The sequence below is a fragment of the Zalophus californianus genome, chromosome 4, assembly GCF_009762305.2.
Source record: "Zalophus californianus isolate mZalCal1 chromosome 4, mZalCal1.pri.v2, whole genome shotgun sequence".
Taxonomy (NCBI): Eukaryota; Metazoa; Chordata; class Mammalia; order Carnivora; family Otariidae; genus Zalophus; species Zalophus californianus.
In genome coordinates, this window is record NC_045598.1 from 184401181 (window position 1) to 184425879 (window position 24699).

At 41.6% G+C, this 24699-nt stretch overlaps 1 long non-coding RNA gene across 1 annotated transcript in view; it reads left to right on the forward strand.

The window, feature by feature from the left end:
- LOC113916597 overlaps nucleotides 1–24242 on the forward strand; it is a 65275-nt gene extending 41033 nt beyond the window's left edge. The window contains exon 3 of the long non-coding RNA XR_003517982.2: nucleotides 24014–24242. This is a non-coding gene — a long non-coding RNA (uncharacterized LOC113916597). The remainder of the gene's footprint in view (nucleotides 1–24013) is intronic.
- The last annotated feature ends 457 nt before the right edge of the window (nucleotides 24243–24699 follow it).

Here is a 24699-nt window from a genome sequence, read left to right on the forward strand (position 1 = left end):
GCATGCATTCTTTTTGTCTAGGTATGTTTTTCTTCTCACCATGATGTCCGTGAGATAAATCAAGTTTGATGTATTGAGCAGTAGATCCTTTTTTCATTACTAAGAAGTATTCCACTATCTTAGTTCTTTCCAGCTGCTGTAACAAAATACCACAGGGCAGGTGGCTTAGGAACAACAGAAATATTTCTCCCAGTTTCGAAGGCTAGAAGTCTGAGGTCAAGGTGCCGGCAGCTTCAGTGCTGGGGGAAGGACCACATCCTGGCTCATAGATAGCTGTCTTTGTGCTGTGTGCTCACAATATAGAAGCAACAAGAGAACTCTCTGGGGTCTCTTTTTATAAGGGCACGATTCCCATTCATGAGAGCTCTACCCTAATGACTTAATCACCCCTAAAGATCCCACCTCCAGATACCATTTCATTGGGGATTAGATTTCAAGAGATGAATTTCAGAGGGATGTAAACATTCAGTCGGTAGCATAGATAGATAGATAGATAGATAGATAGATAGATAGATAGACATTATAGATCTAATAGATGAAGATCTATTCCCACTATATATACTGGTTTTTATGCATAAAATTATGAATATTCTTGCACATGTCTTCCGGTGGAAACAGCATTTCATTTTCTTTTAGGGACAAAGCTAGGAGTAGACTTTCCAGATCGTAGAATATCTATGTTTCTAAAGTAATTGAAACCACTGATACTCCCACCAGCAATGGAGGAGAACTCTAGTTATGCCATATCTTCACCCACACTTGCTAGTGCCAGACGTGTGTGTGTGTGTGTGTGTGTGTGTGTGTGCGTGCGCACATGCGCATTTGGTCCATTTATTACGTCGTGTCCTCAGTCTTCGATTTGAAGGAATTATTTGTATATTCTGGGTAAGGATCCTTTTCCACATATAAGTGCTGCATGTATCAATTCCCAGTCTCTGGCTTGTTTTATCACTCTCTTAATGGTGTCTTTTGATGAACAGAAGTTCTTCATTTTAATGAAGTCCCATTTATCAATCTTTTCTTTTATGGCTAGTGCTTTTTTGTGGCATGTTTAAGAAATCTTTGTCTACCCAAAGGTCATGAAGATATTCTCCTATGTTTTCTTCTAGAAGCTTCATTGCTTTACCTTTCACATTTAGGTTTATGGACCATGTCAAATTAATTTTTATGTACTGTGTGAGGTTCACCTTGACTTTTGAAATAGCCTCTTCCCTGGTACCAGCTTCAGCTTCCTATCTTGAATTAACCCAATTTTTGTTGCTGGCCTGTTTTTCCATTCTAAAGCCAGGTCTGATCACATGACTTTTCTGCTTAAAATCATTCTGTATTTCTCTGACCATAAAGTCTAAAGTCCTTGGCATGCTGTCAGACAGATACTTCCAGGCTCAGATACTTAACTCTCTAGCTTTATCACCTATTAATCCTCTCCATGGATATTATACCCCAGCCAAAAAAAAAAAAAATTTCTAAATATCTACTGTTATGGGTTAAATAGTTTCCCCTCCACTTCCAAAGATATACTGAAGTCCTAACCTTCAGAACCTCAGAATGTGACCCTACTCCAGCAAAAAGATAAGAGTTTATCTTGGCAGTCTTTCTCCTACCTGCAACAACCAACATGGTTCTTGTTTTAGGTATCTACTACTGAGTAACGAACTACCCCAAAAGCTGGTAACTTAAAGTGATAATTTTTTATTAACTCTCATGATTCTGTAGATCAACACGTCTCAGCTGGGTGGTTCTGGTCTGGCCTTTGATATGGTCGAAGTCAGATGACAGCTGGGGGTGGAGTCATTTGAAGCCTCAACTGAGCTAAACATCCAACATGGTGTCTCCACCCATGTCTGGTGCCTTGGTTAGGATGGATAGAATACCTGGGGGTGGATGGGCCTCTCTCTTCATGTAGAGACGTGGGCTTCCTCACACCATGGCAGCTTTATGGTCATCAAACTGCTTACGTGGAATCTGGTTCCATGAGAATGGGTGTTCCAATAAGCCAAGGAGGAAGTGGCAAGGTTTCTTCTGACTCAGCCTCAGAAATCAGGTAAAATCACTTTCTCCACAGTCTATTGGCTAAAGTCACAGGACCAGCCTAGGTTCAAGGGCAAGGATTATGCAAGAATTTGAATACCGGGAGGCATGACTTGCTCGGGTCCTTGGAGAGACTAGTTAGGATAGCTCTTTTGTGTGTCCTCCTTTATCTATGGACAGATGATCTTTGGTCCCCAAAAGGACATTTATTAGACCAGTCATTTATTCTGTAGTCAATTTCCTATTATAGAAGGCATGCCCATCCCTGATATGTAGATTAAAAAAGGACAGAGACAAGCCTAAAGGATGGCCTAAAACTCTTCCTTCAAATAGTGTAACGTCAACAATGTAGGCATGTCTCCCAAACTGCTGTACAATACACTGCACTGTTAACTAATGGCCCATGAGGAGGTATCCAGAATGATATCAGTGTGCATTTTGAAATACAGAAAAAAGAATCGTTCCTAGATTTACCTGGAACTTCAGATTAATAAACAGCAGAATAGATGATCTCATTCTAATCTCATTGTCATAATTAGCATTTTCATTATACTCAACAGAGCTCATCAAAACAACCATGTAATGGAACTAAGATGTATTGTAGACATTTTATAGGAGGATAGATGGAGTTTCAGAGAAGTAGATTGATCTACCCAAAGAAATAGCTATTCATGGCTGAGCTGAGGTTCCAATCTAGTGTGATTCAAAATCCACTGTTCCTTTGACTATACTAGGTTTCTTCTGACAGCAGGTTTGTGTCATGTCTGACATTGCCCGCCTCCCATGTCTGCACAGACATCACTAATCAATCGTGGGTGTCTATCTTGCTGAATTGAGACATTGTCTCACAATCCTTCTCAACCCAGCACTCACCTGATCACTTGAGACCCAAGATAACATCTTGCCATCCTGATACTCTAAGTGCTGTTTGGAGGGTGAGCAAGACCCAACAGGATCTTAGGCTATGTTCTGGTGGCTCTCTCAACATTGGAAGGATTGCCTCTTCTTTGACTGCAGTATTATTAAATGTGAAGTATAGTCTCTGTTTACTCAATTCTAAGAAGCACATTCATACACACACACACACACGTTCACATTTCCAACTTGGGATGTATATTATAGTGAATATAATGCTGTTTCTTTCCCCTCTGGACAACCACTGTTAAATTGATGGTATGATGTTCAACTGGCAATATCTTAGAATGAGAAAATATATCCATTAATTCATTTATGTATGCATTTATCTAATAAGTATTTATATATGGTTACTCCATGTGAGGATGGGTTCTGAGCAATTAGCCTACATCAGTGAACATGGTCCAAATTCAGTATTTGAGGACAATTTTTCAACCTTGATATGACTGTCATTTGGAGCCAGATAATTTTTTTTTCTTTTTTTTGTGGTAGCAGTTGGGTGGTGGTTATCCTGTGCATTATAAGATGATTAGCAAAATAATTGGTCTATATGTATTAGATACCAGGAGTACTCCCACCCTAGTTGTGACAGCCAAAATATCCCTAGATGTTGCCAAATGTTCTCTGGGGTGCAAAAATCACCCTTCATCCTTAGGTGAGAACCACAGCTCTGGAAGTCTGCTCTCTGGGTCATTGTAATCTTTGTCTTTGGTCTCCTATCACTCATTCCTGGACTGAGAAGTTGGATTTGGGCACTTTTTTTTTTTCCACCACGTGCCTTGGAACTTGGGTAATAACTACTATTTTTAGGGTACCTACTATATGCTGGACACAGGCCATGCTCTTTACATACCTTAACTCTCTGAATCCTGATACAGAAGGATGTGGTGTATAAAGAGGGGTTAATAGCGTGGGATCTTGCACCACCTGAGTATAACACCTGGCTTGTCGTGGCTAGCTGCATGTTCTCCTGGGTAAGGTAACTATTCTCTGCCTCACTTTCTCCATCTGCTAAATGGGAGCTCTAAGAGTTGATATTATAATAATTAAACTGTTAAAACATTGAAAATATATAGAACAATCCAGGGCACATAAGAAGAGCTCATAAAACCAGAAATTTAAGTCTTAAACTCAGTGATATAGGTGCTGCTGTCTCCATTTTTCTAATAAGGAAATTGAGTCAGGGAGGTTAAATTGTCCAAGTTCACACAGTGAGGTGGGTGGAGCTGATATTCAAACCCTGTCCTACATGATTTCAAAGCTGATGGAAAAACTTGGAGCCTGTGGCTCCCCTCCCAGGCTGGGCTCTGGTGAGGCTCTCAGGCCAGCCGCCTTCAGACCAAAGCCATCACACACAGCTGGGGACTGAGGCTCCACGCCCTGCCTTATTCAGCCAGTGTCACTGGGGTCACGGGTTAGAGCACCCGGGGAAGTGCTGTGAAACAAGATAATGGGAAAACACCGTGGACTGTGAAAAAAGTCAGTGAGAAGCACACAGAGTGAAAGGTGGAAAATAACAAACGAGAACCAATATAGAAGACAGATGCCGGCACCTTGCGGGAGCTAAGTGGGTGACCAAGGTCAGCTTTCTTATCACAGGCTGCTGTGTGCACTTTGACCCTGCCCTGTCTGAGGTTTTGGTGAGTGCCTGTCTGCTGGACTCTGGGTGTGGCTCCCCTTCCTTGGAGCGTGCTGTGTTTGTAGCTTACAGGTTTATACCTCTCACCCCCACGAAGATGCTCCTGCCCGGGGCTTGGAGCCACTTACTGCCGGGAGCTACGCTGTGATGCTTGATTATTGCATGTTCACTGGAGGAACCAATGATCACTTCTGATTCTCATGGGAATCCTCTGACTTAATGTCTCCTTCATAGTGAGAAAACGGAGACAGTGAGAATAGGGTGCTTGAGCCCAGGGTCCTATGGTCAGGGACAGACATTCGCTGCTACTCTTCCCATGGCTATTCACACAGGTGGATGCATAGTACATATCCATCATGTGTGATGCACTCACTCCTTCATTCATTCATCTTTGACCCTCAGTACATGCCAACCACCTGCTGAATTTCCTGATCCCATAGTATCTGAACCACTGGATTAGTACTTGAACCTGTTGCCTTGTACCATTCATTCCTGGGGGACATGTATATGTGTACTTGCTCTGGTCTAGGCAGAGCTTAGTTGTTGGGGATCCATGGAGAAACTAGACTTGGTCCTGCCCTCATAGGTCTCCCAGCTTGGTGCTTGGGACAGACTGATAAGTAGTTACTTTTTCATCTGACAGTGGCTGATATATGTATCAGGCCATATTGGGGCAATTGCTTGCTGATTGTTTTCAGATGTGAATCTTCTTTTTTCAGGTGCATGGTGATCCCTTGCAGGCTAGGAGTGCCCCTTTGCTCTTTTCATGGGCCCTACTGATGGCAACTTAGGGTTTAGAATATTATTACTTGGTTGGGCACAACCAGTATCTATTGCCAATACCTCCTCTGGGAGCCTGGGAGAGAAAGGGAATGGATTTAGGGTGTGGTGTGGCCGTGATGAGGAAGGAAACTGACCAGATGTTCAATTATGTCCGAAGGGGTGTGGAGAGCTCAGCCCGATCTGAGTGGCCTTGACGTGTCTGTGCGGGTTGTATCAGTTCACTGTTGAAGGATAACAAACCTCTCCCAAACTCAGCATCTTAAGGCATTAAGTACTAATTGCTGTTAACGCGTTTAGAGGTCAGCTGTACTTTTCTTCTGGTCTCAGCTGGGCTCGGGCACACATCTGTAATCAGCTGTGGTTCATGTAGGCAGTTCTGCTAATGTCTTCTGGGCTCAGTCACAGGGGTCGGGTGCCACGGGCCAGTGTAGAATGGCCATGGCTTAACCAGGGCTCCCCTTCCCACATGGTGCCTCGCCTCCCACCAGGCTAGCCTTTTGAGGCCTGGCTGGGAACCCCACCCCACATTACTCTCGCTGCATTCCATTGACCAAAACAAGTCACAAGGCCATCCCAGGTTTGAGAGGTGGGACATAGATTTCACCTCTTGGTATGAGGAGCTGCCAAACTACATAGTAAGGGGGGTGTACACAGGCAGACTCAGAAGGGTAGGGCTGTTCTTGCAATCAGTTGACCACAGGGCTGGAGTGAGAGGAGTCAGCTGGGGTGGCACACCCTATTTCTGGAAAACTGACTCAAGCTGGAACATGGCCCTAGCCAGGGGCTGGTGGCATGAGGCCTAGGATTCCAGCACTGTTAAGAAGCCAGTGAGGAATGCTTAGGGGTTCCACCCAAGCAGGTTGGGCTGAGTTCCTACCTAAACCACTCACCACCTACTGCCAAGCAGGCCTGGGTAGAGGAGTGTCCGCTGGGGTTTGTGGGATTTCTGCACCTGTAAGGTAGGGTAGAAATAGGGGGAGAAGCAGACTCCCTGCTGAGCAGAGAGCTGGATGTGGGGTTCGAACCCAGGACCGCAAGATCATGACCTCAGCCGAAGGCAGACGCTTAACCGACTGAGTCACCCAGGCGTAATAGCTAAATCTTAAGTCATCTTTGATTTACTGATACTCGTTAGCCAGCTTGTAACGATTTGCTCTTGTGGTAGTATATTTGGATTTGATTATGATATTTTATATGACCTCCATGGATGTCAGTCAGCACTTTGTTTCAAATCAGCCAGAAATTTGAATATCTTCCTTATATATGCAGAGAATTCACTCTCTTCCATTGATCAAAATATCAAACAATCTGAGAGCCTATGCATTATTTCTATGAGGAGAGTCACAATTACCACATTTAGTGTGATCTAAATGTTATTTCCATTATAATTTGCTTTTAAATGTCAGGTTAATTTCTAGTGCTTTTTTTTCCCTCATATTTTCATTTTGTTTCCATTAATTTTTAATTGAATTTCCTCTCATTTCCTTAGCAAATAAATTTCAAGTTGATAAAAGAATGTACCTTTCATAAACAGCCAATTCAGGAGCTTGTGATTTCTTATTTGTTTTATTGAAACATTCCAAGATGCCTGTTCAAATTACAGTTGAAATGGTGTATTGAAGCTTTATCAATTTTTTTAATAGAGTTTTTCTTTTTTTTTTACGTTTTCTTGGTGCTCAGGTTTCTCTTCTGTCTTCAAAAATGTATGCCAGAGTCCTTTAAATATCTTTTTGCCCATGTGCAAGGCTTGAATAGCTTTATAATGGCCAGGCTACCTTATCACCCTTAAAATCTTTAGAGAAAAATCCAAGTTGGCATGTGTGTATAAAATAACACATCTACAATTCAAACCTGAAAGGAAAACATTCAATGGAGCTGAATACCAAAGCTGTCACCAGCCTCAACACTGTGGAGGCAGGTTTCCTTCAACAGAATTAAGGGAATGAGATGCTCTCTGCACATTTTATGCCATTTTTTAAATGTTTTTGAAGAGCACGTGGAGGCCTTTGTTCTCCACAATACGGCAGTGTTTTCATTATGTCATTCAAGGCCAGGCTACAATCGCCCAAAACTTGCTTCACTTTGCTGAATAAAATCATAGATAGGTAGTTGTCAGTTGCCCAAAAAGTCAAAAATTTCTGATAGGATTTTCTGTTAAAGGAGTAGTAGTATTCAATATTTGCCACGCATCAGTGTTTGTTAAATCCAATGCAGAGCCTCCAGCAATGGAGTAATATTTAGTGGCTGGTTTATTTGATGTACCCCTTAATGGCATATGGTTTACAACCCAAATAGCACCTGGCCACATAGGGCATATGTGTATACATACAGCCTCTCACAGAACACTCAAATCGCAGCAGTTTGGCTCTTGATTTTTTTTTAAACACTTGTTTCGAAAGTTAATCTTTCATGTCCGTTTTGTGTGTTGGTTGATTCTTGGTATTCCTTTATAATATGATTCTTCCTATTCCTGTGAACATGATATTGGAAAAGCAGTTGTGTTGTAGTCAAATAGACATGAAGGAAAACACTGCTCATTGTCCCAGCCCGTCAAGAGCAGTCACATCAGGTACTGAGGACGATGAGCTGAGCAAAGTCGAGCTGCCGCTGACCCTGTGCCTGCCTGTGTTGTCACTAGTACAAATGGTGTCCCCCTTTCATCCTTATTTGCATCCCTCTTCTTCTTGGGCTTCCTGTTGGGGAGTGTCCTGTTTCTCATACTCGGTGTTATCTCTTCAGTTGTCATTTCTTGTAGATACTTTTGGCTACCAGTGTTCTGTTCTGTATCTTCACAACCTTGACCGTGAGTTTTAATTCCTGTCGTGTTGTAATCAGAGACTTTGACATCATAAAGAGTCTGCTAGTCCTTTGTCAAATTGCTATGTCATACACCTGAAGGGAATGCTGCGTTTTGTGTCAACTATACTTCAATTAAAAAAGAAAAACAGAAAAAAAGAAGGTTCTGCCAGTCTTACTTTGTTTACATTTTTTTTATTTCTACTAAGATACTTCCCAATGAGTTTGAATTTTGCTTTGATTATTAATTCTGAAAACATATAAAACAAATCTGAAATTATTGCATACACAAAAGCAATTCGAATGCTTTTAAAAACTGCAACTACTCTCTACCGAACTACTTATTAGTGTAATCCAATTATTTTTTCTCTGCATCCATTGACTTCCTGATGAATGTGTAGGAGTTTGTCTCCTGTTTCTTTAGGCCGCTTTGCTGTGTTACTGACAAGTTTGTGTTCTCTTTCATGTGGAACCAGCAGACTTTGTCAGGACAAGATGTGTTGGATATGCGAGATGCAATCTGATGCAATTGTGATGCATAAAACACACCAGTTCTCACGCAGAGACACCTGCCACTTACAGTTCCGCTGCTGGTTTCTACTCTACAAGCATAGGGGTTCAGATAAATTCAATTTTTTTTAATAATTCCCATCACAAAAGAAAAACATGTATGGTGCATTTATAATTGTGTCTGCTGAGATTTTGAGCATACTGCTGGCAGGAAAGAACTCCTGTTTTGACTAGTCATCAAGGAAAACCAAACTTACAATTGTACACAGTTGATTGGAAGAACTTTCTGCCGTCGAACTCCTGGCTGTGTACATTGCAAACCTAGTTTTGCTTCAGCTAGCCACATACGCTTCATCCCAGGGACCATAGGACACATACCCTTCATGATAAAACTCTGCATCTTCAAGTTTCTATGCAGGCTAAGTTAACACAGAGCATGAGTGGAGGCTTCCAGAAGCTTTGGGAAGGCTAGCAATAAGTTGACTATGAATGGCAGTGATAGCAAACCACATACACGTATATCAACAAATCCCTACTAAATATATCCCTAACTCAATCTCTCTTAGGCCAGATGCCAAAACACTTATGGTAAGTTATTACAGCAAAATGACATAAGGCATAATTGACAAAGGGAAAAGGCACGTGAGGAAAATCTGGAGGAAAGCAGGAGCAAGCTTCTAAGACTCCATTCCTGATGGAGTAACACAGGATGTGCTTTAATCCCCCAGCAATGAATTGTGGCCATATACGGTAATATAAAACCCTAAATAAAATTTTAACAAATGATTCAACAACACATTAGAAAAAAAAGCACAGCATGACTATATGGTACTTACTCCAATAATCAAGATTGGTTCATTATAAGAAATATATTTAATCCATCACACTGATATATCAATATGGGAAACAATTTCTGATAATCTTCTTAGATACTGAATTAGACAAAATTGAATATCCATTCCTAACTTTAAAAAAATTTAATATAAAAGGGTTTCATAACATTTTCCCAATTTGGTAAATGATATGTCTTTTGTCCCAAAGGCATTTTCAGGATGAACGAGGAAACACTTGAAACATTCTCACTAAATTCAGGAAAAAGACAAGGATGCCATCATGACTATAATTTCTCATTATACCAGATGTGTTGGTAAGATAAAGAGGTTATATGTACCAGAATTTGAAAGGAAGAGATGAAACAATCACTAGTTAAATACAATATGATGATATACCTGGAAAATTCAAGGCAATTAACCAAAAATGAATAAAAACAGTGAAATAATTTGATAAGATAGCATGATTCAAAATCAGTAATAATGATTACATTGATTATGCATGCACAGACACATACAGTACTAGGCAGAATAAGCTACCATATTATGAAATATGAAGGGAAAAGATAATCCACGAAATTTCACAGTCTAGTCCACTCCATGGTTTTGACTACATTCCTTCTCCAAGTTCCACAGAACTCTCAGGTCATCAGGGAAACAAAGTTTCTGATCCTCCAGGAGGCCAGAGTCCCTCCAAAAAAAACTCCTTGCCCTCATCCTTCCAGGCTGGAGGACTGTGAAGGCACAGCCACAAAAATTCCAGAGCCAAGAAGAAAGCTTCGCCCTTGGGGGAGGAAGAATGGAGGAAGGGGCCGAGAAGGGCCAGCTCATGCAGGGAGTTGAATGTCATGATGCAGATCCTACAATAGGACAATGAAGCCCATGGTGGGCCAGTGTAGGGGCCGGAGACTGGCTCAGCGGCTCCCATAGAAACAGCGTAGCTGAGAGCTGAGGGGGGTTCAGCTCTAGCAGCAATAATCTAGAAGGAGAGCAGATAGATTAAAACATATATGTTTTAAAGATTGTATTTATTTATTTGAGAGAGAGCAAGAGAGCGAGAGAAAGAGAGCACAAGTTGGGGGGGAGGGGCAGAAGGAGAGGGAGAAACAGGTTCCGTGCTGAGCGGGGAGCCAGACTCAAGAGCTTGATCCCAGGACCCCGAGATCACGAGCTGAGCTGAAGGCAGACGCTTAACCAACTGAGCCACCCAGGCGCCCCTGGATTAAAATATATTTAAGAAGTGAAGTCAGCCAGATTTGTAGTTTGGCCAGTGGTGGTGGGGTGGGCTTGAAATCTAAATGGTGCCACGTCTTCAATATTTATCCAATACTGTTATTAGCATTTAATTGTTACTAGTATGTTGGTAAACTGACAGAAAGCAGAGGCTGAGTATTACAGAAATGCTTTACTTTCTCCCCTCAGTAGCTATGCCCCTGTTATTATAGTGTTTGCTACTTGTAATTCACAATGAATGTCAAGTATCGTCCTAATTCTTCTTCATGGGGTGGCTCGAGTTTAAAGTCATTGATGGAATAGAAAAAAATGGGAGACAAAAATCAAGCATGAACTCCTAGGTAGAAATTGAAGTGACAGGTCTGGAATGAAATGTGTACCAGTTGAGTCATTGCCACGAATGGCCCCAGAGTATGGTTCGGCTTGGTTTTATCAGTCCTTGCTTCATGGTGTGTTGGGGCACTTTAAAGATATTGTGTGTTTTTTCATGAGCATGGGACAACATCAGTTATTTCGAGAAATAAGTGAAAGGTAATAGGGACACCCTCATGCTTTTTTGCACAAAAACATAAGAATGCAATTTACATTTTTCAATGATGTTTTATGAGCAATTGCCTACTCATTGACTTGTGAACTTATTTTTGCCAAATGAACCATTCAAGATGGGGACCGCAATTTAGAAGCACATAGACTGAAGTTATTCTTTAAAAAGTCTTAGCACACTAGAATGTTAAAAAAAAAAAATATTCATTTGGGAAGCAGGCTTTCACAAAAGTGGAAAATTTTAACTTTCCAAAGTCCTTTATAACCCAGTCTTTTACTTTTTCTGACCCGAGTTTCACAGACAATCAACCCCAGGCTGTTGGTGTATTTTATCACCAGTGAACTTTGCCACCTGGTTTAATTTCCCTTTCAGCTCGGCTTGGTCATAATAGCCGCCTAATGGAATCCCATATCCCAAATTTCTAGTTGTCCCTGCATTGCACAATGGATGAAGCTAATCATGTTTTAAAGAGACTAAATATTACAGTGACATAAAAAGGCTCATTGTGTCTTAGTCAGGAATATTAAACATCTGTGACCTGGGAGAAGAGAGAGGCAGAGATGAAGTTTGACGTTTGAGTGAAGAGTGGATGATACAAACAATTAGGGCGCTAATGGAGGAAGGTTCTGGTTAGTACCACTGACCTTTCCAAGTCCACTGCTTCTCTTTGCCGCGTCTCTTTGATTGCTACGTCTCCTGAGAAGGGAAAGGGATAATTTAGGGGATTGGCCGAAAATTCCTTCAGTCTCTTCAGCGAGGAGGGCTGCTGCTTCACCCCGTTACCTGGGGGTTGGTAGCTCTCCAGGCTCAGTTCCTCATCAGTGAGCCACTAACCCATCAGGATCTCCACTGCTTGATGCCCCAAAGACAGCAGCGTCTGGATGACCAGGCTGATTTGCAACCACCACTGATGCACTTGCCTGCAGGGTGTGGCAGACCAAGCTGGAGGGGTGCAGGAAGGGGCGGGTGTCAGCAGTCAGAGGGAGCTGGGGGTCAGTCCTTCTCCACCAAGGCCTGTGCAACAGAGCCTCTTGGGGCCCCATTTCCTAATCTGTAAGAGGGAGTTAAATATTAGCAAGGGCTGTGAGATCAAAGAAGATACGTAAATGAAGCAACTGGACTAGCACCGGGCACCGTAGGAAGAGTCATTCCATTTTTTCTCCCTCACCTTCTAGATGCCTGTGAAGTCCACTTTCTATAGGAGGCTATGCATTCAGTTACTCTTTCTCCCCTGTGTTTCCACGGTACTGCCCAAGGGCCAGGCACTGGGCTACATGCTGGAGATACGAGATCATCAAAATGCATATTTTCAAGTTGGTCAGAGAATGGAGAGAACAGAATCAAGTCTGTAATTGTGGTCTGAAGAGAAGTCAGCTAATTTTGTTCTGTATTCTTGTTTTAAATAATTATGAGTAGCTGACATTTCATGGGCACCCATTAGAGCCGAAGCACTGTACTGTTTTAAATGTGATGCTTGTTTTCATTTTCAAAATATTATTTTTTATTTCACAACAAGATTCATTATGATTATTGTAAAAGTATGAAAACGAAGTTAGGGATAAATTGGAAAACAAAAATAATGCCTCACCATTTTTCTTGAGAGGGCCAATGCCAGAAGATATCCACTGTTAACATTTGGGTGCATAACTTTCCAGAACATTCTGAGGCCTTTGCTTTGTAATTATATATATAACTATGTATCAATTTGTATGTATGTTTGTATAAGTTAGAAAATGCAAAATTTTGAAAACAAAAATGCAATTACTGATTTATACATATTACTGATTTATAGCATGCCTTTTCTGTCAATCCTATATTATGAATCTCTTCTCATGTTCTATAATTTTTAACTGTTTAGTTGTTTCCAATGTTTATAACACAGGCAGTTCTGAAACAGACAGTTTTGCATACTCTTGTGTCTTAGCCGGAACGCCTGGAGCAACTTTTTAAACAGGTGACTTTGTGGCTATTGCCAGATCCTCTCCAGAAACACTGTATTACTTACAGGCCCACCAGCAATCCATAAGAGGATCTACTTCTCCTCTTCACACACATTTTTATCATTCTTCTCATCCCTCCTAATTTAATAGCTGAAGATCTTTTCTTTTCTTTTTTCTTTTAAAGATTTTATTTATTTACTTGAGAGAGAGAGTGCATGAGAGGGTCAGAGGGAGAAGCAGATTCCCCACTGAGCAGGGACCCCGATGCGGGACTCGATTCTGGGACTCCAGGATCATGACCTGAGCCGAAGGCAGTCACTTAACTGACTGAACCACCCAGGCGCCCTGAAGATCTTTTCTCGTTTCCGACTTTATCTCTTCACTTACTGGCTAGGTTGATCATTTGTTGGCCATTTCTGTTAACTTAGCCAATTCTTAAAGTAACTTAAAGTTTGAATTCTTTTGCCCTGTTTTAAAATAAGAAAGTTGGCATCAGAGATGTTAATAGGAGTTAACTCAAGCTCGCACAGCTGACATGTGCCAGGGCCGGACTCACACTCTGATCCATCTCATGCTGGAGCTGCTTCTTCAGCTCAGGTCCTCTCATCTCCCAGGGCGGCTGGTGGATGACGCCCACCAGACAGACTAGAAGACGTAGTTGACGAATTTATTTGATTCTTCATTGAATAGTTATAGCAAGTGCCCCCTGCCTGCAGAGCCCTGGATGAGGCTCAGGATCATGGAGGTTCTTCTTAGGGCTACTTTGTTATGGGAAAGTTCTATAGAGACCATCAGAGCAATACTGGAGCCAAAAGGTTAAAGCAGATAGTAGGCTGGGGATTTACTATGAGGAAAGCATTATGGTGGTGGGGGGGTGAAGCGGGGAGCAATTACATGAAGCAGAAGCATATTTGGGGCCAAAGCTAATGGGCTTTTTAAATGGGATTAAACTTGAAGGTCAAGATCCCTGGCCATCTAGAACAAGAAGGATAAGAAGGTAGGCAATAATGAGAAAATGGCATCTTGGAACTCTTACACTGAGTCATTTCTGGAGGATGTGTCTTCCTTAGTCCTGTGTTCCCAGCTGCAACACAGTCTCCAGCGTAGAGTTTGCTGCATAGAGCTAGATGTGTTGGCTGGAGGAAGGAGCCAGAAGGCTTATGTACCTGCAACCGCCAAACACACACACACCCACTGGCATCTATTCCCACCCCTGTAATGGAAGACCTGACCCTCCTCTTCAAGGCCATTCCCTTGACCTGTGCTCTGCACAATCCCATCAGGGAGTGTGTCTCATCACGTGGCTTCTATGTTCCCCGGATCTTCTTCTTCACCTTCCACCTGTTGCTTTCCACCTGGACTTAACTGTGCTTAAGTCACTCCCAACTCCAAAAGAACCCTTACCTCCAACACAGCAGCTCATCTTCTACTGAATTGCCCTCCTTTCCAATACACCCTTGCTGTGAAAGGGTGGAATGTACTTGAGATCTCTGCTTCCTGACTGTTCCTGATTGACAGTGGCATTTGACTTCTACCTCCACCATCCGATGAAGCAACCCTTGTGGTCATCAGTAGTCTTCTTATTGCTAAAGTCGTTTTTCATTATGCATCTTCCCTGACCTCAAAGATTCCTAAATCTGCATCCTTCAGTTATAAAACCTTTATTTTATTTATTTATTTATTTATTTATTTATTTATTTATTTATTTATTTATTTATTTTGCTTCCTTAGCCCTGCACCATACTGGTTTGGCTCCTACATCTCCTGCTGTATCCTCCCTAAGTCTTGCTGCTGCTGGCTGCCATCTCTCTTCTCAGCCCACGGCTTCCTTGTAACCGGGTCACTGCACCTGCCTGCATCCCCAGTGGTCCCCCTGACTCTCTTTGAGTGTTCTTATTTGCAACCTATTCTTCACACTGAAGGAAGAGTGATGGTTTAACAATGCTCAAGTCTGTTATTGTTGACTTACTAATATAGTCTTCAATGGCTCTTTGTTAATTTATTAATTCAACAACTAGTTATTGGATGCTTGCTATGTGCCTGGTACTGTTGTATGCGCTGAGGATACAGTAATGACCACAGTAAAGTCTAGCCTGGTTAGTTGTCATCTACTAGACAGAAAGAGATAATAAATGAATGCATCACAGCAGGGCAAGGACATAGAGGGAGACACGAGAGAACATGAATGCTGGGGAGGGATGGGGAAGAAGAGGTTCAACCGTGTAGCCTTGCTGGCCATGGGAGGGATTTGGGTTTTATTCTGATTGAGTCAGATGTCAGGATTGCAGCAGAAGAGTGACGGCATCTGAGCTACATTAAAGGGACTCCTCTGGGTCCTGAGCAGAGAATAGCCTGTATGGGGCTAAGGTGGAGGGGAGTGTGGCTCAGCATGGGGCTATTGGGATCATCTACATTCAAGACAAGGGTGCTGGGGTCAGGTTGGATACCATCCAGGTGTCTTGGAGGCTTCTCTTCATACTGACCTTCTTTAAGCCGAGGTCCCAGGCAGCTGAGTCCTCCTGGGATCTCTTATGGAGGTACAACTGGTGCCTGGCGCAGAGCTGATCTCACTATTGGTGCTTGTTGGAGTGCTCTAAATGCTTGTTGGATGAATGAAGAGTAATTTTAAAAGAGCAATGTGAGAGGATGTGGCCTTTGATTAAGGAGGAGCCCCCTGCTTGAAGGTGGAATGTAAGAGTCCATCGCAACACCCATCAAAAAAACCCCACTTCCTCCAATACTTTGCTGCTTCCCTCCATCAGATGTGATTTTAAATAGTTAACTTTGATCAAATTAATACTTCTACCGAGGAGAGCTTAGAGTAACATCATTATACAAAAGTTATCACACAAAAACAGCAGTCTTCATGCCCCGCTTCTCTGAATCTACCCTCAACTCTTGCTTTCCAAGGGCAGCCATGTTGTACTCTTGGCTGTTTTTCCTGGTCTCACTTTCCTTATTTCTGAACAAAACACTTTAACTGCTATTTGTTGACATTTCAGTTTTAGATATTATTTGTTGACTTTATGACTATTGTAGGTGAAGTTAAGGCCTCTCTTACAATTTCTCCACTCATGTTCCCCTTTTCACCTTCCGAAAAGAGTTCAAGCACAATGTTAGTTAAATTATTCAGTGCGGATGACATCCTGACTATGGAAATTTTGCTCAAGAATTATTTATTCAGAAGGGTACAATTACTATATTCCCTCTCCAATTTTTAATGTTTTCTGGAGTTAATAAATGCCCTGTGTGTTTGCTTGTTTCATTTTTTTTAAAAGACTATTTATTTTAGAGGGGGTGGGAGAGAGAGAGAATCTCAAACAGACTTCCCGCTGGGTTCAGAGCTTGACATGAGGCTTGATCTCACGACCCTGGGACCATGACCTGAGCCGGAAGACTGAGCCACCCAGGCACCCCCGCTTGTTTAGTTTTTTTATGTAACTACCACAGAGTCTTACCTAAAGCCTTTCAGAAAATTCTAAACCACCTCTGCCTCTGGCCAAGTGCTTTGGGTAATACATTGTTTCCCTTTTCCGCTTGCACATGCTGCTCAGAGCCCTCCAGTTCTAGATTCCTGCCCCACTGCTCTGATGGGCTCTGGGTCTGCTCCACAGTCATTCAGGGACTTACCCACTACCACCGCATTCCCTTGGCCTCTCTCTAGTACTGGAGGCCTGGCTTCCTCATCTTTTGAGTCTGCTAGAACTTCATTCTATTTTAAGTAACAAAAACTTAAGGACGTTGATGGAAATAAACATTTTATCCCTCACATTCCAAGAGGTCTCAAGTCAGTAGCTGCTTCTTTGGTTTAGTGACACAGTGTCTCTACAAAGCCTTTCACTCTTTCCCAGGGTTGCAAAATGGCTGTTGCAACTCCAGTAGTCATCACAGCTACATTCCAGGCAGAAAGAAGGGGAGAGATGGTGTAGCTAAGTGTATCTCCCTTTATAAGATTTACTTATTTATTTTTAGAGAGAGAGAGAGAGACAGCGTGAGCAGGGAGAGGGGCAGAGGGAAAAGGAGAGAGAGTCTCAAGCAGACTCTCTGCTGAGTGTGGAGCACAACATGGGGGCTCAATCTCAGGACCCTGATATCATGACCTGAGCTGAAACTGAGAGTCCATCCAGGTGCCCTTATCCCCCTTTTGAAAGAAAGCAAAGTGATTGTCAGCACCAGCCCCAGAAGGCTTCTGCTTCAGCCTCAGAGGCCAGAACTGCTTCCTCGGCCACACGGCTAGAACAGAATCCCAGAAATATCTTGGAGCTTCTCAAAGTGCCCGATGAAAATCTCACTCCCTGGATCTTTCAGTGTTTGTGGCTAGCCCCTTTTCCTGCCTCCAATACTCTCATCACCTCAGGCTGCTGCATTACAATATTAAACAACTGCCACTCGCTTTTTAATAGATTTAATTTTTTAGACCAGTGTTAGGTTCACGGTAAAACTGAGCAAAAGATACACACAGCTCCCATATATCCCGGGCCCTTACAAACACAACCTCCCTTGTTATCAACATCCCTGCACAGACTAGTACATTTGTTACAATCTACACATCTACGTGGATACATCACCATTACCCAAAGTGCCTGGCTCACTCATGGTGCTGTGCATTCTATGGGGTTTGATAAATATGTAATTTATCCACTGTTAGAGTATCATACAGAATATGATCCACCATTATAGTATCATACAGAATAGCTTCACTGCCCTAAAAATCCTGACTGCTCTGCTTATTCATCCCTTCTTCTCCCTTTCTCCCCGGCAAACACTAATCCTTTTACTGTCTCCATAGTTTTGCCTTTTTCAAAATGTCACGTAGTTGTAATCATACCACGTGTAGCCTTTCCAAATAGGCTTCTTTCATTTAGTGATATGCATTTTGGATTCCTCTATGTCTTTTCATGGCTTGATAGCTCATTTCTTTTCAATGCTGAATAATATTCCATTGTCTGGATGGACCACAGTTTCTTGATCCGTTCACCTGCTGAAGGACATTTTGATCACTTCAAAGTTTTATTTATTTATTTATTTACATTTGATATAATTTTTTTATCATTTTATTTTAATTTTTTTATCATGATAAGTGCATTCCTTAATCTCCATCATCTTTTCCCCGCATCCCCCACCCACCTCCCCTCTGGTAACCATCAGTTTGTTCTTTATAGTTAAGAGTCTGGTTTTTTTTTTTTTTTTGTCTCTTTCTCTCTCTTTCGTTTTCTTTCTTAAATTCCACATATGAGTGAGATCATGTGGTATTTGTCTTTCTCTGACTGACTTACTTCACTTAGCATAATACTACCCAGCTCCATTCATGTTGTTGCAAATGGCAAGATTCCATTTCTATTTATGGCTGAGTAATATTGCAGTTATTGCAGTGTGTGTGTGTGTGTGTGTGTGTGTGTGTGTGTTTCTCACCTCTTTGTCGTCCTTTCCTCTGTCGATGGACACTTGGGCTGCTTCCACAGTTTGGCTATTGTGAATAATGCTGCTATAAACATAGTGTGTCCCTTTGAATTAGCATTTCTGTATTTTGGGGGTAAATACCCAGATCACTTCCAAGTTTTGTCAATTATGAATACAGCTGCTATAAACATGTGTGCAGGTGTTTCTGTGGGTGTAAGTGTACAACTCCTTTGGGTGAATACCAAAGAGCATGGTTGCCAAATCAAATGGTAATAGTGTGTTTAGTTTTATAAGAAACTACCAAATTGTCCTCCAAAGCATCTGTATCATTTTGCATTCCCATCAGCAATGAGTGAGAATTCCTCTTGCTCCACATCCTCTCCAGTAGTTGGTGTTTTGGATTTTGTTGGCATTTCAGTATTTCGGACTTTTGTCATTCTAATAACTGTGTAGTGTTATCTTGTTTTAATTTGCAACTGCCTGATAATATATAATGTTGAGCATCTTTTCATTTGCTTATTTTCCATCTGTATATCCTCTTTGATGAGGTATCTGTTTATAGTTTTTCCCATGTTAAAATCAGATTATTCAGCTTTTATTGTTTTATTGTTGAGTTTTAAGAGTTCTGTGTATATTTTGGGTAACAGTCTTTATCAGATGTGTCTTTGGCAAATATTTTCTCTCAGTCTGTGGCTTCTCTTCTCATTCTCTTGACCACCGATTGTTTTTGGCAAACACCCTGGGGATAGGACTTTTCTCACTGTGTTGGCTCTGAATCAGATCAAATAATGAACAGCCCTGTGAATAGGGCTTTTCAAGGAGTTGCCGGACAAGCGAAATAGTGCAAGGTGATGGGGATGGGCCTTTCTGAAGAGCTCCAAACCTGATCTGTCCCCTCCAGTGTCTGCTAAACTGCTTGCTTTCACAGTAATGGAGATTACAAGGCAGCAGTTTTGCAAGGTTCCTGTAGAGCTGGGGAGAAAAGGGATGAAAATAAAGCAAGTGAAAACATCACAAAGCTCCCTATTCTTACCAAGATTCAGCTAGTTCTCCTTGAATAACATCTCCTTGGATTATTGCAAGAATTTGTTAATTTCCAGAGTTCTGAAAATTTAGATTTGACTTTTATTTTATTTATTTTTCTGCCAGTGTTCCTGTTGCCTTTATGGAGGTGTAAGGTTTTCTGGGGTCCTTTATCTGCCATTCTGGAAGTCTGTCTCTTATTGGCCCTTTCCTACAAACTGGTCTAACAGTGTTTTTCCAGTTGTGTGTGATGTTAAAAGCTGTTTCATACAACAAGGATTCTATGCTTGTGGAAAACAATACATAAGCAGATTTTTAAAATAAATCTCTGGTGTCACATTCGCTTTCCCGCCTTTGATTTCAACACACCCTTGGTGAACGGCTCCTTACCTGCTGGAGGTCCTACATCCTGCCCCTGCAGCAGTATCTCATGCTGCTCCTCTGCTTTATTGTCTCATGGCTTCTCCCTAAACCCCATAAAGACCCTTGACCTGTGTGAAGGTGCTCAGGGGTGCGAAGGATTTAAAGCTTTTGGGATAAGCCTCAAACAATCCGGAGCAGAGGTGGTAGATCTGTGCTAACATCCTGTAGTCGAAGAGACAATCTGAGGGCCATTCCACACCATTCCTTCTAGGATCCCCTTGGAGCTCAATCTGCACGTGACTGTAGTGGAAAGTAGCTCAGTGATACATAATTTATTGATTTTTTTCTCCTTCCCTGTCTCACCATTCCTTCTTTCCCGCTTCCTGTGATCATCTTTCAAACTCTGTGCACATTATGTCTCAGATTTTACCTGTAGGGAAATCCAAACAAAGACACCATGGTTTAAGGAAAAGCTAAACACTTCCTTTTTACTACAGTTCTTAGAGTTTTATCCACTGTTTCTCAGAGTATTATTATCTAAGGGAATATTATGGTATGCTTTCAGCCCTTGAACCTTTTTAAATTTGTCATCTTGAGAGCATGTGCCCCATGGAATAGAAACATGCTTTCAGAAGTGTTGGTTTATGTGAGACATGTGGGACATTCTTCCAGGAATCTCCCAACTATCTTAACGTTAATGCCTTGCTAGAGGGGAAAACAACCTTACCTTGACAGTGGCAAGGCCTCCAGTATCTTGTAGGTCCTCTTTAGCATAGGAACGTTCTTTTGAAACCTCCCTTTTTCCTTACCTCCCGCAACCCCATAGTATGTCATCAGCCACCCCTCACAGCCCTGGTGCCGCAGCTCTTTCTGCCCACCGGTCCTGTCCCCATGGTTTGATAAACCAACACTTTGCGCACACACACGCACACACACACACACCAAGAAGTGTTGGTTCAGCATATACAGATATCTACTGGAGCTTAGGATATCCTTTTAGATGGTACTTAATGAGAGGAAGCATATTTAGCATTAAAGGCCTTAGTTTTCTGAGGACACAGTAGCAAAGAACTTTGGGGGTCGGACAAGAATATCTTAACATCATGATCCCTCAATACAACACATACATTAGAGTATTCCAACTCACATGACAGGCCATGGTATCACGGCTGGCAAGGCTCAGTATGATACAGAGATGCTAGACTTGCCCATGAGACAGAGTTAACAGTTTATATTCTATTTGATTTATTTGATGAAAAATTTGTGATGTCTGTTCTACAGCAAAACGATACAATTGTGATTTAGCTGATTTTATGTATTAAAATGTCCCATGTTTTACCCCTTATAATATTCAATTTGGGGGCACCTGGGTGGCTCAGTCAGTTGAGTGGCCGACTCTTGATTTTGGCTCAGGTCATGATCTCAGGGTCCTGGGATTGAACCCCCATCTGGCTCTGTGCTCAACAGGGAGTCTGTTTGTCCCCACTTGTACTCTCTCTGTCTCTCAAATAAATAAGTAAAATCTTTAAAAAATATTCAGTTTGGAGGATGTTAGAATTTTATGGTAATGTTGGCTTGTATGCATGTGGGTATGAGGGATGTAATGACAACTTCTTGTCCACATATCATGGTTTGGGGTCCACCTTTCCCCTTCCATGTGCTTTGGTGATGCCTCACACTTCCAGGTGATTAGAAGAGGCCAGTGATTTTTCAGCCCTTTGGATACCATCTCTGAGCTTTTCCATATTGGCAATAGATAAGAAGCTGTCTTTTTCTTTTGAATCAAGGACTGGAGGCATGCAGGTCTGGAGCTGGTGGTGGCTGTTTGGCCTGCCACGTGGAGAGAGCTGGGCCACAGCAAGAAGATAAAGCCAGTTAACAAAGGGAACCAGAGATGAACATGAGTGGACAGAAAGATGGAGTACTCCTGTCATTATTTGAGCCCTTATATATAGCCATGCCTGAAGGCAGCTTTGTTCCAGAACTTGCCAGTTGCACGAGTCAATAAATTCTCTTTATTGCAACTTGCTGAGCTAGTCGGTCTTGGAATTCTGTCACTTGTGACCAAAATTCTTGACTTAGAGTTGATTATAATCCAAGGTGCATGTTAAATATCGTGCTTGGTTCTGGCTCCATTCCCCACACCTCCCATCACCCTCCTCATAAAGGACAGGCTTTTGTTATGGAGTCAGGCAGACCTGGGTTTACAGGCTGGTTTTACTGAGTGTTGTTGTCACGGACAATCTGTGACAGAAGTATCACAGCATCTGTACAAGAAGGTATGTTTTAAACCAATCAGATCTGGGGTGAAAATCCTGGATATGTCACTTTCTATCTTTGTGTTATTGAGCACATTTCATAATCTCTTTGAACTATATTTTCTGAGTGTACTGTGTGGAATTACAGCTCTTAAATTTCGTAGTTATTTTGATGATCAGAAATGATTTGCTTTGCTAGCTTGATAAATAATTGTTATACGTTTTGAATACCTCATTAGTTTTTCTTATTCCATAAAAGCAGTCTTTTAATAAAAGCAGAGGAAGAAACAAACAAAACAAAAACAAAAAACATTCAACCTCAGACTGCTCTCTCTGATGATTGCAAGTCATGCAAACAAAGGTTACAGGACATCATGCCTTGGAGAAACACGATACTGTTTCCACTTTTGCTCTCTCAACAAAAGAACTAAATAGTGAATTTTTACATTCACTGACCTGTAAATTTGTGATCTTCACAAGTATAATTTCTCTCATTTGCAAGAGCTTGTGGGACGCTGTTCTTTTCCCTTCCCAAAAAACAGAAGAGAAAACAATTTTCCTCTGCCTCTCACCCCCTCATTCTCCATAGTATTAACAGCAGATCTGATTACTCATTAAGCGAGGGATACGAGATTGTGCCCAGTATTTTATGTTCCTTTTCTCTTTTAAACCACCCCTGACGCCCCTGCGAGGTGCTAGAGACCCTACCTTGCTGCCGGCACCTGCTGAGGAGTCAGTTTCTCCTGCCACGTCTTTGCAGTGCCTTCTGTTGGCAAAGCTAACAATGGAAAAAATATTTAAAGGATCCAGCTTACTTTTTTTGCAGAGCTGGCATTGAAGGATTAACTTTCGGCTGAGAGGCAATACATTGATAATGGGTGCACTTACAAAACATCCCGGGAGGTGCTCAGGAAGAGAGAACACATGGTACCAAGAAGCAGACACTGGAAGGGAATTTACTTTTAAAAGAAGAAAATATCATATTAAGTGGTTTAGAAAAAGAGTTTGAATGAGATTTTAATTTAGAATCACAAAATTTGAAAATTTGAAAGTAAGGGCCTTTTACTGGCAACGAAATCATACTTAGGTTATAATTGGAATTTCCTGCACTTCAGTTACTTCATCTGAAAAAAAAAAGATTTTAATAGTGGAACTTCCTTTTTAGGTTCTTGTGAGAAATTTAATGGCATTTACACGTAATGGATTTAAAACAGTAGAGGGTATATATTAAATGATCAATAAACATTAGCTACTGTTTTTAATTTTTAGAATGCACAGAGTGGTTGAGTATTTATTTATTTTGCTTTTCAAGGTCATATTATAACACATGCATCCAATAATTTCACTTACCATATATTTATTGATCATCTGCACACACTCCTCTGTATATCTAGAGTAGATCAGTGACAAAAAAAGGAAAAAATCTCTAGGGGGATGATATTCTAGCATGGACTGTACAAGCATTAATAACCCTATGAGGTCTGTTTGTCTTTCTTCTCTCTTCCCTCTTTACCTCCGATTAGAGAGAAGGACAAAGCTCCAGAATAGAAATCGGCAAACCACATCCAGTAGAGCATAACCGGCCCACTGCTTACTTTTGTGAATGTAGTTTTGTTGGAATTCAGCCATGCCCATTCATTTCTGTATCGTCTAAGGCGGCTTTCATGCTACAGTGGCCGAGTTAAGTAGTTGTGACAGGGACCAGGTGACCTGCAGGTTGAAAATACTTACTCTCTGGTCCTTTACAGGAAAAGATTGCCAACCCCTGGTATAGAAGAAAGCAGAGCTACATGGATGGAAAGAGCCTAAGAGGAGGAGAACCTCCCTTCCACCGCATCCCACCCCATGCCATCCGGATCCACCCACATTAGACCACATCTTGAGTGAGAAACAAGTTCGTATTTGTGTGAAGCCTCTGAGATTTGGGGGACATGTGTTACAATAGTTAGCTGACCCTTACTGATTTAAATTGTCACATTTTCTAAGGGATCTATCAATTTTACCAATGGTGATTCTTAATCTTTAATATTCGTATAATTCTCTTTTGAGGTGCCTGCCTCTTCAGTTTGCTGATTTTTTCTTCCTCACCTGATAACTGTCTACCTCACTGAAATTCTAATTTTGTCAATGGACACCCTAGGCTTTGAGAACTTCTCCAGCATCATTTTCACTGAGTCCACGGAAGTCTACATCTTTGCAAGAGTTCCAATTTCATTTTACAAACAGTTTCCATAGCATTTGTATAACGTTTGAACTATTTGGGGTGCACAGAATAATCAACAAGAACACAGAGGTGGTGATAGGACTAGAGTCTGTGTTACAGCAAAAACTGTTTTTCTTTTTTAAACAGTCGGTTTATTCATGATTATTTTTGCATTAAGATCATTTTGTTTCCCTGTTCAACTTTGTAACTGGGGAATAGATATCAAGTACT